Below are 17,933 nucleotides of genomic sequence, written 5' to 3'. Positions count from 1 at the left end.
TGTGTGTCTGTGTGTCCCTGTGTGTGCATGCTTGCGTGTGTGTGTGTGTGTGTGTGTGTGGTGAGACAGAGCTCTGAACCCGAGTCCCACTCCCATTGATCTGTCTCCCCTTCTCTGGTCTCAGACCCTTGCCTGTCCCTGTCCTGAGGCACCTGTCTCCACTCTGATTTCCATGGGCTTACTTCATTACTGTAAATCATCCAGTCCACAGTCAAACCTGATAAATTAAAGACCCAAAAATAAAAGCAGAGAAGTGGCTGGCTGGGTTCTTCCTTGCAGAATTACAATCAACAAATAGCTGAATAGATGGCCCTTCATTGTTCCTATCATAAAAAAAGGGACGCTGGCCACTCGGAGGATTTTTCGTTAATCAGTAATATCCATCGTAGCCTTTGTCTGGCCCGTCCGCACACTGTCCTCTCCTCGACGAGCGTGTTTATCGTGCTCTCCCGAAAGCCCAGAAGCCCACAGGTCAGAGAACAGGGTTTTGATGGATTATGGGATTGTAACTGTCCCTGCCGGTTGACAGCTTTTATTGGCTAGGAGGATGAGCCTGTAAACCTTTATATAATTATTGTATTAAAGGCGCTGGGCCTCTGTGTTGCTGGCGCGTGTTCAGGGATCAATGGGAAGATAATTTCAAAAATGAATAGTAAGTATTGATCGTCCCGTGGTGGAGCCTTATCAGTGGCTGAGGCCCGCGACTGCAGATTATAACTTCAATGTCATTTATGACGATATGATACGTATTGCCGAGGAGCAATTTAAACAAAGGGCTGATTTAATTCACAGTGGATTTTTGTAGTGTGATGGGTAATAAATCACAATCTATGTAATTTTTAGAAATGAACACATGTTGGCAGGAGTTCAGGGCAGTTCCTGAGAGCTCCGGGAATGACCGGGGAGGGGGACAGCCGCCGAGCGCCCCTTCTGAATGATTGGGCTCTGCTTGATTCTGGCATTCACATGACCTTGAGGTCCTTGCTGGCAGCTGCTGGTTAATTTTCTTCACTGAGGACACAGTTTAACTTTCTATCTGTCTGCCAATTACCTGACATTTCCAACTTATCACCTCCTATTTTTTAAATGATTGGAGGCACATCCAGATTTTGACATTTTTTTAAAGCAAGTATTCATTTTGTTTGCTGCTGAAGCATCCCTCTGTCACTCTACTGTAGGATCCCTTTTCTCAAAAGAAAAAAAAAAAGAAAGAAGAAAGAAAGAAAGAAAGAAAGAAAGAAAGAAAGAAAGAAAGAAAGAAGAAAGATTAGCCCCAGGTTACATAACCGCAGAAAGACCAAACCCAGCGCGTTTTCTTGCTGTTCCTCGCACATGCACATCTCGCTCGGAGCCTGCGGCGTCCAGACTCGCACCGACCGTGCGGGGCTCCGGGGCGAGGCCTCTCCGGCAGCCTCTCCGGGAAATCAGACTTCGCAGCGCTTGTCTGAAGAGGGTTTTGCTCTTACAAACAAACCACTGTAAAGTCAGGCATTAGGGAATATTGGAGCGACACGAGCGGCCTGGCGGAGCCGCCTAAAGGTGCAGAAACGGGAACAAGCCCCGGGAGTTCTGGAACTCGCGGATTTCTGCTGTGATGATGCCAGCGGCCTCGTCTACACGGGTCGGTCTCGGAGAACGGGAATCCCGGGACGTGGAGGCCGCGGGAGGCAAGTCCCCGGGAAGGGGTGTTAAAGGAGCAGAAGCGAGGCAGACGCGGGCCGGGCGTGCAGGAGGCAGGAGCGCGCCCGCAGCCGCAGGGCGGATGCGCCCCAGTCCAAGCAGGGGCGGCCCGCGTGGACCCGCCCTCGGCCCCCGGCTCCGCCCGCCCGTCTGTCCCCCTTGGAGGACCCAGGGCGCTAGGTCCTGTCATGCCCAAGACCCACTTCTGTCGTCAGCGACTCAGACCCCAGGAGCCAGGACAGGCGCCCGGAGAAGGGCTCGTGCGTCTGCGGCGGTGGCCTGCCCGCCGCCCCGCTCCCCTGCGCAGCCCGGGGCCGCGCCCCGGAGACCAGCCGGAGACCAGCCGGAGACCAGCCGCGGGAAGCGCTCCGACGACGCTACCTCTTCACTGGCGACTCTTCACCCACGGTTTACACCCCCTCTATTTTGTAAAATCTGTTGCGAAGCCCTAAGCGTTCCCTTTCGACATCAGCTTGTGCTGAAAAACCTTGTTTCGTGGTACATCCTTCCCCGGCACTGGGGTTCGAGGACTGTGGCTCTCCTCCCGCGTGAGTCGCCGGCGGCTTGTGCACACCCGCGCGACGCGTCGGCCTTGCGGCCCCACATGCATCGCACACACAACCCCGCACACGTTCTGCACTAAGTGTTGCAAGGCCGCCTTCCTCCCTTCCCTCCGACCTGGCCAAGAGCCCCGGGCTGTCTCAGCTCCCTCACGGGCCTCCCGAATTTTATCAGACAAAGCACCACCTCGCTCCCCTTCCCACTGCCCAGAATCCCATGGAAGGGCCTGCAGGGCGCCCTGCGGTCGTGGGCACCGCTTGTCTATGTGCCCATGATGCGTGCCTTCCCTCCTGGGTCTAACCTCGGCTTCACCCGGCTTCTGGGGCGGAGGTCTGTGCCCTGGCTCTGCCACGCTGTGCCGTGGGGCCCCCGGAGCTCCTTCCCCGCGGCACCTGCAGCTCTGCCCTCCGCAGACACGGGCAGGACAAGGCCCTCCTCCCGTCAGGGTAAGCCTTGTGCCCTCCAGCTTTGGTTTTTGACTTACAATGTAGAGTTTGGCTCTTTATCATAAGAAACATTGAAATAAATTTTCTTCAACAGACATTTATGGAGTCCCGGCTGCATGCTGGGCAGGACCCTGAGTCGCAGAGCCACAGAGGCAAGGTTGGGGCCATCTCGGAGGAGCTGCGGGCACAGGAGACCGGAGGAGAGTGAAGGCAGGCCCCGGCCCCCAGGGGCTTCGGCGGAGGCCTAGCGCAGGTGCTGGCCCCCCGGGCAGGCCAGGAGGAGGCCGCCAGGTTTCTTGGAGAAGGGGGGTACACAATGACCGAAGAGGGGGGCAGGGGTGTGGTCTGGGGAGAACGTTGGGGGAAGACGGGGGTCAGGAAACCCTGCACAGCACGAGGAGGGCAGCCACGGTCCGCCGCGCCCAGGAGTGCTGGAGAGGATGGCCACACCTGCGGGCCAGACCACCGTGTGGATCCCTTTCCTGTCCCTGATCAGATCCCTGTCTCTGTTCTGTTGTTCCGATGCGTTATCCATTCAGTAGCTTCGTAAGCAATCATTTTGAAAAGTTATACCAATAAAATACTAGAGTCTTTAAATTTTCCCCAATTTTAGGCCTCATTACCTCCTGTAATAAGGATACAGTTACATCTGCGGGCTGTACTGTACTTAAGAACCAGTGCACAGTTAACGAGGAAAGCGTCTCTGGAATCAGGACATTTCTAGTGTTTTCTAGGGTTTCATTTCCAAATAGTAATAGGAGTCGGAGGGTAACAGACTGACTTTTCAACCTGCCTGGTGTACTCCCTCTCCCAAATTAGAAATGTAAATTGTGTGGAAAGACCCTGCTGTCGTGTCTTCTGTAGGAGGGGGTTCGGCTCTGCTGCACGGATGTCAGGATGTTCTTGGAAACCTTGTCCTGGAAGAACACATGGCAGGAACCTCTGTGGCCTGAAGGCTTTGATGTGACCTTAACATTTATAATAATTAAATCTCAAAGCATGATCCTGAGAAAGAAATGGTCTAAGTCTTTGAAGTGACTTGACTTGTTTTCGTAAGAATTCTGTTTGTACCATAGTTTGTGCCTTAAATGTTGTACTGGCTCCCACTTTGTTACTTTACTACTGTCCCTGTGATTAATAAAGGATTTGTCCCCCCTTATTGGGCACTTGTAAATACAAACCAGACACCAAGACAGCGATGTCGCAGACCTCCTCACTGGCTGATCCTGTCGCCTCTGGGAGAATGGGCATCGTGACCCCCACTGTGCCGAGATGAGACGGGACGCCTGCAGTCAGGCAGTCCATCGGACTCCACAGTTAATGTTGCCAAAAAATCAAAGCCTCCAAAAGGCATTACTTTTCTTCTAAGTGATTACAACCTAAGCAATTTCAGAGAAATAGGAATTTACCTCAGCGTTTGAGAGCTTGAGATACCATTCCACCTCTCTGGGATCTGTTCCAGAAATACCAGCGCTCGTGGCTGGTAAAAGGGACGGCAAAGTTTCACCTTATATTTGAGTGAGTGGGTTCAATGCAGACCCTGCCAAGTCCTGCTCTCTGTCTCACTGGCCCCACTGTGATCACACGAAACAGCTGGCAGCAAACTCAGCCCAAGCTTCTGTCCTAATCCCAGTTCCAAAGCTGGACGTGCCCCCATCCCACGCCAGTGCATGCCCGCCCCTGCGAAGCTACTAACCTCACGATAAAACATTCCTGGAGCTGTGCTGCCCACCTTCCCGCGCTGCCCATCCCCCGCCCCACAGGGCCCCTCCCCAGCATTCATGCTCCTCCTCCGAGAAACCCTGTGCCTGACCCTAAGGGGCTTGGGGCTCCCCTAATCAGAGAAGGACCCACCTGCCACAGCACTTCGGAGCCCTGTCCCTTCTCTCCCCTGCAGTCCCCTCTCCAAACACAGTCTCTCCTTGCCAGGCTCGGATCGGCTTTTATTGGAAACACCGATCTTTATCAATAAAATAAATGCTGCTCAACTAATACAAGTTCCATTAAGCAAACTCCTTCCTCTGATGGTTAAGTGTCCCCAGTTCTGTCAGCATGGCGTCCGCGTACACAGGCACCCCCTGCTCCTCTCCACCAAAGCGTCTACTAAGCATTAATTTGGTAGTTTTAGAAGATTTAGAAACAATTATTTTAAATGGAGGAGATTTTATTCATGGAACGGTAATAAAGCAGGTGGTTTTGAAGCCCCGTGCTCTAAGCTCTACACAATGAAATAAACTGCCGTGCCGTGTTCTCTCTGACTGTTCACCAGGCTGGATTTGGGGAACAGTGAGGAAATCAAACACTGTAACTCGGAGACAAGAGGCTGAATGCAAGTTATCAGACAAATGACACTGTCCAGCCACCACCTAAACCCGAAATGAAATGCCCTGGATGTGTGTGAGCGTGCGCGCGCGCGGTTCCTGCTCATTTGTGTTAGTGGAAGGGGTCAGAGATGCGGATAAATCAATGTATCCGACTATTCTAAAATAATTACTATTGATCTATGGAAGACTGGAATTCTTGACTTTATATTTGAATATCGATATATATGACACCCCAGAAATCCCGAGTCTTTGAAGCAAAGTGATGATGACACCCTTCTAAGAGTCCTCATCTGCGCCGCTCACAAACCCCTGGTTTCCGAATCCTCCCTCATCTCCTGTCTCTCCCCCACCCAGCCGAATGGACCACCTCCCAGAATGTGCTGGGACTGTAGAGGTCTTCTTTCCTGCTAGAAAAACAGGGCTCATTCCCCCGGGTCAGTTTGTGGGGGGCGCTTCCGCACAGGTGTGCAGGCAGATGGGTAGACAAGGGGTAGCTCGTCGAGGGCTGATGGGAGCAGGTGCGGTCTCCCTTCCAGAGCTGTAAAGCTGAGTAAGGGAAGAACTCACAGGATCTGCACAGAGCCCATCGCCCAGGGACTCTGCTGCCTTGTTTCTCCCAGGAGGGAGCTGAGGAGAAGCACCCTGACTCTGCGCTCCTCACTCCCAGTGTCCCCGTCTTCTGGGTCCCGCTGAAGGACACGTCCGGTACGCGGTCAAAGCCCGTGTGCCCAGCCTCTCTGTGCAAGAGAGGTGGCGAAGAGCCAAGAGTGACCCTGATCGACTCGGGAAAGGAAGGTAGCCAGGTACACTGTAGGATTTGTATGAAATGAAGAAGCAGCAGGATCCCAGGATGTAAGTTCTTACAACCAAACAAAGGAGAGCACCGTGTGAGAACGTGACGTAACGCGAGGGTCTGCATCTGTGCGATGGGTACACACACAAGGCTGACTGGTCGTCACGTGGAAGATCAGGGATCACTTCATGGGGAGGGTGGACATCGGCGGGGTCGGAACGAGTGTGCTTCCAGCAGACGCCAGTGGCACAGTCACTCCAGCTCAGGTGCTAAAGAAACACCGGTTGACCGAACGAAAGTAGGAAACTGCAGGGCTGGTGAGGACGGGGAAGGACCACATTTGTGGGCAAGAAAGGAGCCCCAAGCCTCCTTCAGGCAGAGGATGGTTATCTCCGTTTGGGAACGAGGGAGCAGGAGGGGCTCCAGGAGAGGGAGGCTGCAGCACCAGTCCGAGCGATGTAAGTGGCAGAGCATCGAGAAGCACCGGGCGAGGTGAAGGCCCCCCGCCACGACCGTGGGCACCTTCCAGAAGAGAGCGCACGGTCCGTGACGACGGGACGTGGATTTCAGGGAGGGGAGGGGGCAGACGTGACAGTGTTCTCACGGACGAGCCGCTACCCAGACACGGCGGGGCGGGGGCGGGGAACAGAGGAGGCAAGTGTCCGTGAGTTTCAAACTTTTTGTTTGTTTGTCTGTTTCTGTTCTACAACTGACATACACTTTATGATCTGCAACATATAGCAAAGTACAAACAAGAAATTAAAAAATGACTGCGAATGACCATAACCATAGCTGCTAAGAGTCAACCACTGGAGTTTTAGCATTCGTAATACATTCATTGGATGTTAAATATTATGTTTTTGTTTGTTGTACATATAATTTTCGATGTAGGAACTGCGTAACACAATACTTGATACCTGAAAGGTACCAAGTGACTTTTGTTGTATAAATAAATTTCCTTTGCAGAAATGTAGATAGTATATAAGCTGAGGTTACATACAGATGTAGATTATATATAGAATAGATATTTTGCAGAGGCAATTTACCCATATGACCTCAATGTATGTGAGATATATACTAAATTGTAACCAAAAACTACCGTAAATTTTTCATGCCAGGGACATTCTTCTATGCATTCATTAATATCCCATAACATTCCATAATGGGTATTGGCCATAATTTTTGACCATTTTTAACTCTGGCAGATTTTAGATGATTTGTATTTGTCATCCTTGTAGATACAGTCAATATTTTGCAGAGGAGTCTGGTGCGTCTGCGACGTTTCGCTCAGTAGAAACCAGAATCTGCGGGTGTGGAGAGCTTCCGCCAGTCACGAGGACAGTATCGTCCAGATGGCAGTGAGAAATGTTGAAATACCAGAGCTGTGTTTCCTATTCCTAGTCGCCCATCTCTATGTTTCTTTTCTTGAATAGGCTCCAGGGAAGCCCAGAAAACAGCTGAATTTCCGGACCAAGGAGGGTAGTTAGAAAGGAACGGCGGGAGGCCCAGGAGAGGCTGCTGGTCCTGCAGGCAGGAGCATGGGGCGCCCAGGCCCAGGCGAAGAAGGTGCTTCCATGGGAGGAGGGGAAGCCGCAGACAGGACGTGCCATTCCCTTCTCCCGAAAACGTTGAACTGATTTTGCTTCCTTTCCATCTCAGGCAAGTTCGGGGCTGGAAATCCTGCTTCAGGTGGTGGGAAAGAGAGCCAGGGTGACCCCACCCCCACGCAGATGCAGGCTAGGGAGAGGTGAGCTATATGCTAAATACATATTATCTGGGGGGACCAGAGCAGCGCCTAGAAGGGCCAGAGGGACAGAAGCCAAGGAGCAAAGGCCATTTAAGTATTTTCAGGCTTAGAGTATTTATGAACAAGATATTCACCCCCAAGGCATTTTTAACACGAGTAGGTGCATGGATTTCCAAAAGAGTGCTTTGGAGACCGTTGGGTTGCTGTGCTGTCCCGTCCGTCACGCACAGTGCACGGACACTGCGTGAGAGCCTCCTCTCCTGCGGGCCGCGGCGCGGGGTCGGGGCGCGGGGTCCTGATGAGCCAGGGGGGCGAGGTGTGACCTGGGAAAGTGAGCGGAGAGGTTCCCACCGCGCACCCGCTCCCGGTCCGCTTCCAACTCTAGTGAGGACTGCGTCCCCCATGGCTCTAAAAACAGTATTTCCTGCTGCCAGGACTTGAATGAGCTAATTGTGTTTTAAATAGTTCACCTCACAAAGAATTTGCTTTCTTTATGTGAAAAGGGCTGTGATTTATTAATTTTCCTTTCTATTATTTCCTATAGACTTTCTCTAGCATCTTCTTCATAAATCACCTCTCTATTGAAACGAATCCTGGAATCACGATGCAATTAGTGTAGATTGTGGGACATGCGTGAAATAAAACAACCACATTTGAAATATCTCCGCGGCCGCCTTTCAGGAGGCGATGGAAGGACCCTTCTCCGGGGGCTGCGGGACGGCATCTCTCACCGGGGCAGACATGAAAGGCTGACACCCTGGGCAGCAGGCATTTCTGGGAGACGCTACAAAGAACTAAATTAGTAAAGGAAACTTAATTATCTTGCCTCTAGGCTTCCTCTGCTCAGTATCCCCATTGAACAGAGACAAAACTCAGCATTTTTATAAATGTACTGCTCCAGACTCAGAATGATTCTTTTTCAACCCTCTATCGAGAAATGTGCTGGCCATTTTTTCACTTTTCTTTAGATTTAGAAACAGTATCACACCACATTCATTAAGATATAAATATCCACACTCCTTCTTCTTTGAAATCCGCCAATTTTGACTTTCTTTTTTTTCCTAACTTAAAAAACCGGAACAAAGAAACTTTGTAAAGAAATAAATTATATAGTGTGGACAACTCTCTTGGATACATATCAAAATGCTGCTGACGGCTCTGTGATACCGCTGGTCCGCTCCGGCCCTCGGCAAGCACGCCCCGGCGTGTGTGTCCTCATGCAGACAGGACAGAGCAGTTCTCAGGCCTGGGGTATAAATCGTACGTATCGAGGGACGGAAAATGGGATTAGAGTCATTTCTGGAAACCATACACCCATGACAGATGTTTGAAGAGAAGGAAGCCCCTTTTCTTTCAAGATCACGAATCTTCTCTCTTACAGCATTTTCCAGTTGCCGTAACCTCACTTACATGGGAAGAGAGAAATCCAACACAATTTACCTTTCACTTCTGTTGGCTCTGTTGTCCCCTACTTGTTTGCTCAACTTTGAACTCCAGTGGGTAGACTCTTAGATTTTTAACCATGTTACCTATAACCTGGAGAAAAGCAAAGTCAATTTTCTGGAAAACTATCCGTCGCAGACTGCCCCGCACCCCACTTAATTTGGGCCCTGTATTCACGGTACCCAGAGGAGGCAGACAGGCTGAGAGTCGTTTTCTGTTGGAAGGGGAGCACCAGGGGACGGGGGATGGTCGGGGTGGAGCCAGGGGACTCGGTCCCGGCTGCGCGACATCGTGGGCTCTGTTTGTGCCGGTTGTCCTCTGACTTGTGGAAGCAGGAAGACCTGCTTTCATTCTCTTGCCATGCCAGGTTTTTATACGATTAGTCAAGTGTATGATTTCTAATTCTTCAGTTATGATGGACACCATGACGAACAGAATGAAAAGAGCCCGTGACGATGGGGTTCGGTGAGGAGAGCCAGCCAGGGCTTGGAGGACATGTCGACCTCTTCATTAGCCAGCCTAACGATGGAAGGGCCGCGACACGGATGGATGAATTGATGACTTAAGAAGAAAGTATGGGTTTCAACGGGTGGAAGAGTGTTTATTAAGAAGACTGCGACCGATCTCCTCCGTCTTTGCTTTTTAAGCGTGGTGCGATTTCCAAAATCTGATAATGCACCTGTATGTCGTGTATTTAAGATAGTAGTGCAGGGGGAGCACGTAAAGTAATAGGGCCGTGTTTTGCTGTACTCTGAAAATCACGATATGCCTCGAAGCCAAAAAATAATCATTACCGTGAAAATCAAAACAGGAATTAATACAGCACAGAATTTTTTTGCTAGGACACGTAGAGTCGTCCTGCGTGGGTGGCTTTGTGAGAGATGGCTTCAGTGTCAGTGAACGCGCTGCGTGGACAGAGGGATCCACACCCTCGCTGCAGTCCGGCAGACTTATGACCCCTCTGACTCGTCGCCCGGTTAGCATCCGTGCGTGTATTTCCGCATATTTCACCGCACAAATCACACGAGCGCACGGACCCAGACTCCAATCCCACATGCAGCTCCGTTGATCTTCAAGCGCAGTATTTATCTGTCTGCAGACCGCACTGTGTGCTTGTCGTATCATTACTAGCTCAGGGGGAATCATTCAAACCAATGCAATTTACTCAATATTGGTCAGTTTGACTCCTGACCCTGGTCCCTCGGCAGCGTATCCTTGGCAACCTCGCCGTGTGTAAAGTCAGGATGCGCTCATTGGTCTCATCTGTGACAGCTTGCTAAAGGCTGCTCAACATAGCCTGGGCTTTTCACAGAAAATTAGAAATCCAATAATATACTATATTCTGATCAGATTGGTATTTACACCAGGACAGCCGCCCTCGTGGGGGTGCTTTCCAGACACTGTGCAGGAGCCCCAGCACCTCTGGTTCGTTCCTTGCCTGTATCACGCAACGAGAGTTATTTCCTTTGTTTTGTTTTGGGGGGAGGGGAAGGACTTAGAGAATGTTTTATCACCTGTTTGTGAGGGCAGGGCATCAGAAAGGTAGGGGCTGACCCAAGTCTTGGCAGAACGAACCAGGAAATTTCATGGAAAATACCTCTCAGAAAATACAGAATGTTCCCGTTTTTGTATTTTAAACAAGCTTCACTAGGAGAAGGCAGGCGATGTGTTGTGTATAACGAAGCCAGGGCCAGAGCAGGCGACCTGTGAACACGGGATGGCACGCCTGCCCTGATGAAAAGGTTCAAAAACATCATCTCTAGAGCGGCTTTTGCCACAAATAACAACTCCAACTCCGTGTGGTTTTCTGCTGCTGTAACACATTTCCTAGAAAACTGTGGGGAGGTTAGAGGCGGTAAATTATTCTAGAATGATACTTTGACCCGCGCTACAGGGAATGGCTCCTTGTCTCACACATATCCCCCAACATTCATGCGGGGAGACGTCACTTGGCTGCCATTGAAACATTTCCATTTTATGCTTCAGTTTCCATTTTAAGATTTAGAAACCATGATGTTCATTTTCCTGTAAGACAAACTGGCAGTGAGGACCATCACTAGAGTCCTGGTGAACACCGCAATGCCTCCTTCCACGGTCAGGAGAAGAACACGCGTCCAGACGGTGGCCTGTCCCAGCAGAGAAGCTCAGAAGGAAGGAAAGAAACCCAGTGGCGACAGACAGAGGGAGGGAGGGAGCGGGCTCCCCTCCACGAGCCAACTGCACCTCCATACTCAGCTTTTCCAGAGACAAGGATACTAAAGTCTCCACGAAGGGAGAAAATTCGTCCCTGTCCCCAAGCCGTGAGGGTGACGACCAGCGGATGCTGTGATGGAAAAACCCTCATGTCCAGGAATGGGATTTGGGAGATCTGTCTTGTGTTGAGACAATCTAGTCACTATTTAATTGTTGGGAAACCCTGTCAGGAGTCTCTGCAGAGGCAGAGAGGGACGTGTTTGGCGCATCTTTGAGAAGTCAGTCCTGACTCCCAGTCCTAACAGCCCTCGCCCCGACTCTCCAGAATGTGCTTCCTTCCTGTTGACACTGTGGTGCCGACGTTGTGCTTTCTCTTCCTAAGACCGCCGACCAGGATCCTGCGCCCCCGCCTGCTCACGAGGGACGAGATCCCTGGGCCCTCCGCCATGCTGCATGGCGCCCGGAACCTGCCGCGACAGAGCACAGGAGAGGCCCTCGGGGCAAAGGCCCGCATGGACCCGCTTTTGTTCCTCCTGACTTCCTTTCCGACCTCCCCAGCGCAGTCTCCACTCAGGCGGTTTCTGCTCTGGAAGAACCCCACCTTGCAGCCCGTGGGCCGAGAGGCTCCTCAGAGCAGCTCTCGGGCCCATGTGCGTTCATGTTCATGGTCGAAGGCTGGTCCTCTGCGTTCCCGACTTCCATCTCCTGAGCCAGAGCGGATCACATGGGCTTTGAACAGGGGCGTCTGGGTGCCCCGGCTCTCCCCTGCTTGGAGACGCACAGCAGTGAAGGCTGGTCCCGGGAGGGCGGTGGCTGTGCTGGACTTTCCACCAACACCCCCCTACCCCCGGGCCAGGTGGAGACCAGCGTGTCCACGAAGGCCCTAACCTGTTTGATAAGCACAGTCATGACTAGTTTTATGATGAAAATAAAGCCTATATGTAACGATCATGTAACGATATATGATAGGTAAGTTTCATTATACATACATCACCTAAAATGAGAGCTTTTCAAACAAAGATGGCTTCCCGGGTAAAAAAAGCACAGAATGCCGCCTGGGGACCGCTGCCGCCTGGGGACCGCTGCTTGTCCGGCCGTACTTTATCACCGCTATCAGGATTCAGTAAGAAAACAACAAGTAGATTTTGGGGTTTCTACTTTAAATAAGGCCATGAGAGTTACGTGACGAAAACACACCTCTTGCCCTTGAGTTGCTGATATTTTTGCTACAAATAATTTTACCCTTCCATTACTTTATTCTATACATTACTCTTACACGAGACTAAAAAAAAACCTCTAAAAACCTTATGTGTTCATAAATTTCTGTGGTTGAAACAAATTTCACACTCGTCAAATATATATTTTTGGAATAATCAAGTTGCTCTGAAACCTGAACCTTTTAAACAAGGTACAGGAAGTGACGGTGTCCTGTTTTAGCTCCCTCCAAAACAGTCAGTAAAAAAAAAAAAAAACAAACAAAATTATACAGTACCCATAAAATTTCAGAAATTATCTGTAAAGTCAGACATGTGTGGCTCGTAAACCAACACTAGCTCATAGAGGATACACAATCCATTTGCTCTGTAGAAGAAGGTGACCCCAGCCCTCAGCCCTCCCCAGACCTGCTGTCACCGCCGTGTCCCTGGTTATGGAACCATGAGTACCTGTGTGAGAGCCGAGTCACTGGAAAACAAGTGGTGGAAATTGTAGTGTGTTACATCAGGGAAGGACTTTTTAAATCCTCTGGGGCTGGCACGGGCACGAAGACGTTTCGTATGTGACCTCTGATACAAGCATTGATCAGAACTTTCAATTTCAGGCAGTAAAAAGCAAGGCTGGGCTCTGGTTCTCCATTAGTTTCAACTTCTGCCTTAAAACGGGACAGAACTCCCCGTTTTCACGGCTGGGGCCACGCCTCTCTACTGTCACATGTAGGAGACAGGTATTTCCACTGGACACGTTGACTCATTTTTAAAGAACAGTAACAGAAAGCACAGGAACATTTAAAACTTGGAGAGAAAGCAGGACGTGGACAAGGGCTAAACTCGAAGCAGCCGCAGACAGATTTCACCGCGGAAGGAAGATGCAGACGATGCATCTTCATTCCAGACCGAGTGAGGCTGCCCCTGTCTTGGAGGCAGCGTGTTATCTGTCCTTTGTGAGACTTTGTTACTCATACCTGAACCTACCTACGTATCTGAGCACGGTGCCCAGGAGCTCTGTCCGTGTGTGTGTGTGGCTCCATGTATCTTCTTGATAACCTCATCAAACATTAGGTCAGGAGATATTTCTTGACGCCTTATTAACAACAGCCTCCTACGGTTCACTTGGTACGTCACCTCTTTACAGTCTCGTTCCTTAAAATCTTAGTTATTAAAAAAAAGAAATCCTTGCTCCTTTCCCATGGGTTCAAGTGAACTAAAAGAATGGTGTATTCAACCTTTATATATAAATTATCAAATTTTTTACTTTATTCAATTGATTTCTAGAACTCTGATCTAAGATATGTCCAAATTTATGTTTTTACAGACCTAGGCTTATTTGTTTCATGGTCTATAAATTAATTTTTTTCTTTGATGACCAAATGAAATATAATGGTCATCGGGATAATATAACCCATCATCGTATTGTGTATTTCAAGACAGACTGTTAGGGTAGAAATTCTATAAGTGTTAATCACAGTTTGTATGTATTTACGACTGGACAGAGTTGAAATTAATTGGATCTTTTATAAATCATCCTAAAATTAGATGCACATGTACAGACACATAATTTTTATGTTACACGGAACTGGAGGCAAGCCTGAAAACCTACGACGACACAGTATTTTCCTATTGTTTCAGCTGAGAAGAAACACCAACAGGTGCTGGCTCAGGTGATTCTTTGTTCAGTCCTGTCCCAATGAAGTCACAATAAAATAAGATTGCCTTTAACAATTCTAACTTGTCTAAGGAGATTGAACTGGGGAGATTACCTTTTCATCACACATGCACATTCCCTCTGCCGGCTGCCCAGACACACACACACAAACAAACTTGTAATGAGCGGCACTTTGTCAAGCGCTCGCTCCATCCTTCATTAAACGACAGAAAATTGCTCCTTGCCCGATTGTCAATGCAGCCTGCCCTCCCGGAGCCCATTTGTTTGACGTGTGAGCACCCAATATTGCAAGGATTTGCAGATTTTAAGTGACAAATTGTGCCCAACTTTGCGCTGCTTTCAGAGTTGTATGTTGCCCGGCTCGTGTGCGTTCGGTGTCGTGTGGTTTTTAGCGAGAGGTGACCGTCCACGGCAGAAGATGCGCATCCACGGTTTCCAGCAGGTTCTGCGGACTCCCCAGCACTGCTTCCCTGTGGCATCTCCTTCTTCCCGAAAAGTGTATTTAAAAGGCTCTTTGCCCCCCCAAACAACCTCTTTGCAAGGTGTAATATATGCGGCTAGTTTAGGCTAAAAGCACAAACAAAACGGTAAATGTGTTCTTTCACGGCATCCCTTCTGTTCTTCATTAAACCTTATTGAATTTGTCATCTTTTTTAATTGCACGTCCTGGTAATGGTGTTGAAAGGATTTTTTTTTTAATGAGTTAAAAACTTAACACTTTGCCCCCCTCTCGGAGATCAAGTCTTCTGGAGCTTTCCAGACGAGGGAGAACTTAGAAATAAACAGCAACAGTGTAGCCCTAGCAGGACAGCGCGTGGATGTGCAGCCTGAGAATCAATGTGCCTTATTGAGTTTCGCGGCTGCAGAACTCGGGGGGGATAATGTATGGGCCCGGCTCCTCTGAGCACGCATTATTTATTCATACCGAAAGATTAACCACACGACGAAATTGTTGAAATTCTATCGCAAAGGTGGATGAATGGGTGCGGCTCCCAGTTGACTCGGGGGTTTGCGTGAGCGGAGATGAGAGCTTTCAACAAGCTCAGAGCGGGGCTCCCTGCCTCATGTACTCGGGCTCTGACTCTCCACCCAAACAAAAGGAGACGATTTTCGGGACCGAGCCTGCAGGGGACCCGGCCCTTGAACACCATTTACATAGCAGAGGATCATTAATTTCTAATTCGCCCATTACTCACTCCCTTTAGTGTGCCGAGTGGCTGTCCGGGCCAGGGAAATAAATGTGGTTTCCGCGTGGCTTTAGCGACCTACCACTTTGTGATTTGGGGTGAGGGGCGTGAGGGACAATGCTTTTTTGACCGTGACAGACTTCTCTCTACGTAGAGCAAGCTTAAGGCTCTCGTTTAGGTATGATTTATGATGCTACATTAACCCTTCATTGACCTAGAAATGCCCTAATATTAAAACAGTTTGACACATAGAAAATCAAAAGCCCTTTTATTGAAAGTGCTATTGTGCGCGTCATAAGTTTCCCCGATGTGAGGCCGCAAACACACCATCAATTTCCTGCTACTATTGAGCACTGTATTGAAAAACTAATGGACAGAATCCTTTGTCATTTCTGTCCCAGTGACCAGCAAATAGCTCAGAGAATGTCTCTGCCTTCATATCACTTGAGGCATTTCTAAATGACACATTCAAGATAACACGTTAGCGTTTTGGGAGGAAAGCCTTCCTGGGGCTGGGGCAGGCGGGGCTGGCACCGGGGGCGCTCGGTCTCCACACGTGCGGGAGAAGCCGCGACGTGGTGCTGCTCCCTTCTTGCCACAGAACTCACTGACGTGACATGACGGGCCGGAGGCGTCCTTGCAAAGTGCTCAGCTGGCTTCCGCACACACAGCCTTTGGAACCAGCCCGGGAGTATTTTTAGAAACTAACATGATCTTTTCCCCTCTTCCTTTTACCCTTTAAATGTGGACATAAACCCACATATTTGGATAACTCTGACCCTTGTATAGAAATCTCCTGTTTGGCTAGAATGGGTTTTTGATGAACGCCTCGCTAACAGAGCGCCCTGCAGAACCGTGTCTGTATGGAGTGGGACGGAGACGAGGCGTCCGTGCAAGGGATGTCTTCACAAAACCACGGAACCTTCGCGCGGCTCATGGGGGCGTGCACAGAGGAAGGAGAAGACGAGTATTTGATGACTAAGTGCATGTGAGAAATGACGCCCGCAGGTGAGCAAGCAGACAGCGCTACTTCAGAGGCCGGGGCCCAGAGACGGTGCCGCCGTGACCCTTGCGAATGAACTCCCAGGACGGGCCCGTTCTCGGGTCTCAGCCATCAGCATCGGATTATTGCATCCAGCCAAGATGTGCCCAGCCTGTGCCCTGGCGGTCACACCAGCTGCATGTCCCCAACTTCACCTTGGTGACCGAAGTGCTTGCGTGAAGTGCCTTTGAGTCTGTGAATGTCATTAAGGATCTTCTGGATTTGAGTGGGAAAAGCCCTTGCTTGGCCGCCTGAGCCCCGGGCGCGAAGCCGTCCGGACCCACCCTCTGCATTGTCTGCCGGTGTTACCGTGACCTTCCCTGGCCAGTGTCCTGGTCATCAAAGCAGAAGTCATTTTAGTGCCTTTAATACATGAGAAGGTCCACCAATTTTAGAGGAATCGCGATGTCTTGGGAGAGAGGGTGGGATTTTCAGGGCAGATGTGGGACAGTGTCCTTCGTGGGACAGTGTCCTGCCTGCGACACCGCGGTGATGTGGGAAGTGCATTTGTTGATGGCCAGTATTCGCTTGGCAGCGTCCAGTATGAACCTCCCTGTTCTTAGAATGTTAAAGGAACCGGATTTCCGAGCCTCCTCCTCTCCCCGGTCGGGTCTGCCCCCCAGCGACCCCCCAGCCCTCAGAGAAGGCTGAGTGCTGTCCGGCAGGGTCCGAGTGGAACTGGAACCCAACCGATTGGGTGGACATGCGGGCACTCCTGCAGTATCATCGTTTCCTTTCTTTTGGCCTACATTTCTCCACGACGGTAGGAACAGATTTTCCCAAATTTCAAGAGGAGTCTTCGATTTTCAAATGCAACAAAGCACCGTAGCGCGCACATCAGTGATGCCGTGGGGGCCGGACGCCCGACCCGGCTGGCGCCACCGCGCTTCCTGTCAGCTGTTGCGGGGAGCCCTGTGTCCTCCACGGGCGAGCCCCCTACGCGAGGAGATCACCACGGCCTGCACCCCTGAGGGCATGCTCCTGGGCCCGTGTCACGGCTGTGCCAGCCTTGTGATTTCCACCCCGGGCCGGGGCTGGGGCCGTGGGGGTCCTGGAAGTGGGGAGACCCAGGACATTCAAGGTTTGCTGAAGACCTTGCCGCGTGGTACACGTCTGAGCCACGGAGCCGTTCCCTGGCAGAGAGAAAGACTCGGGCAGTAGAATGCGCCCCTGAGATGCGGTCACAGGCAAGGTTCTCCCAACACGGAGGGTGGGAGGTGCAGGGCTCTGCGCGGAGCAGGACGTAGGGAAGGAGGGACGGCCCCTGCGGCCAGGGGCACCCACTAGACACACGTCCTGTACGCCCAGAGGAGCAGTAGGTTTAACGAGCATTAAATAAACATTTGGCAAAAACCACGCTGTCGACAGGTCAAAGTCCAGAGGATACCACACCGTTGCAGGACAGGAAGACTGGGCCGGGTGAGAGGCCTGCGGGCCGCTGGGGGTGAGCTGCGCCGGCCACACCCGCTCCCCCCGGCAGTGGGGCAGACTCCAGCCCCTTCGTCTGCGTGGTCAGGTGGACTATGCAAATGTTTGGGGTGAAAGGCACTTTAAGACCTCAGGCATGAAATTTAAAATTGAATCCTGTCAAATCATAGGAACTCAAGTGTAATTCTTACTGTGTAGATGACAGCGAG

Source organism: Mustela lutreola, chromosome 11, assembly GCF_030435805.1.
Source record: "Mustela lutreola isolate mMusLut2 chromosome 11, mMusLut2.pri, whole genome shotgun sequence".
NCBI lineage: Eukaryota > Metazoa > Chordata > Mammalia > Carnivora > Mustelidae > Mustela > Mustela lutreola.
This window is presented reverse-complemented; position numbering follows the sequence as displayed.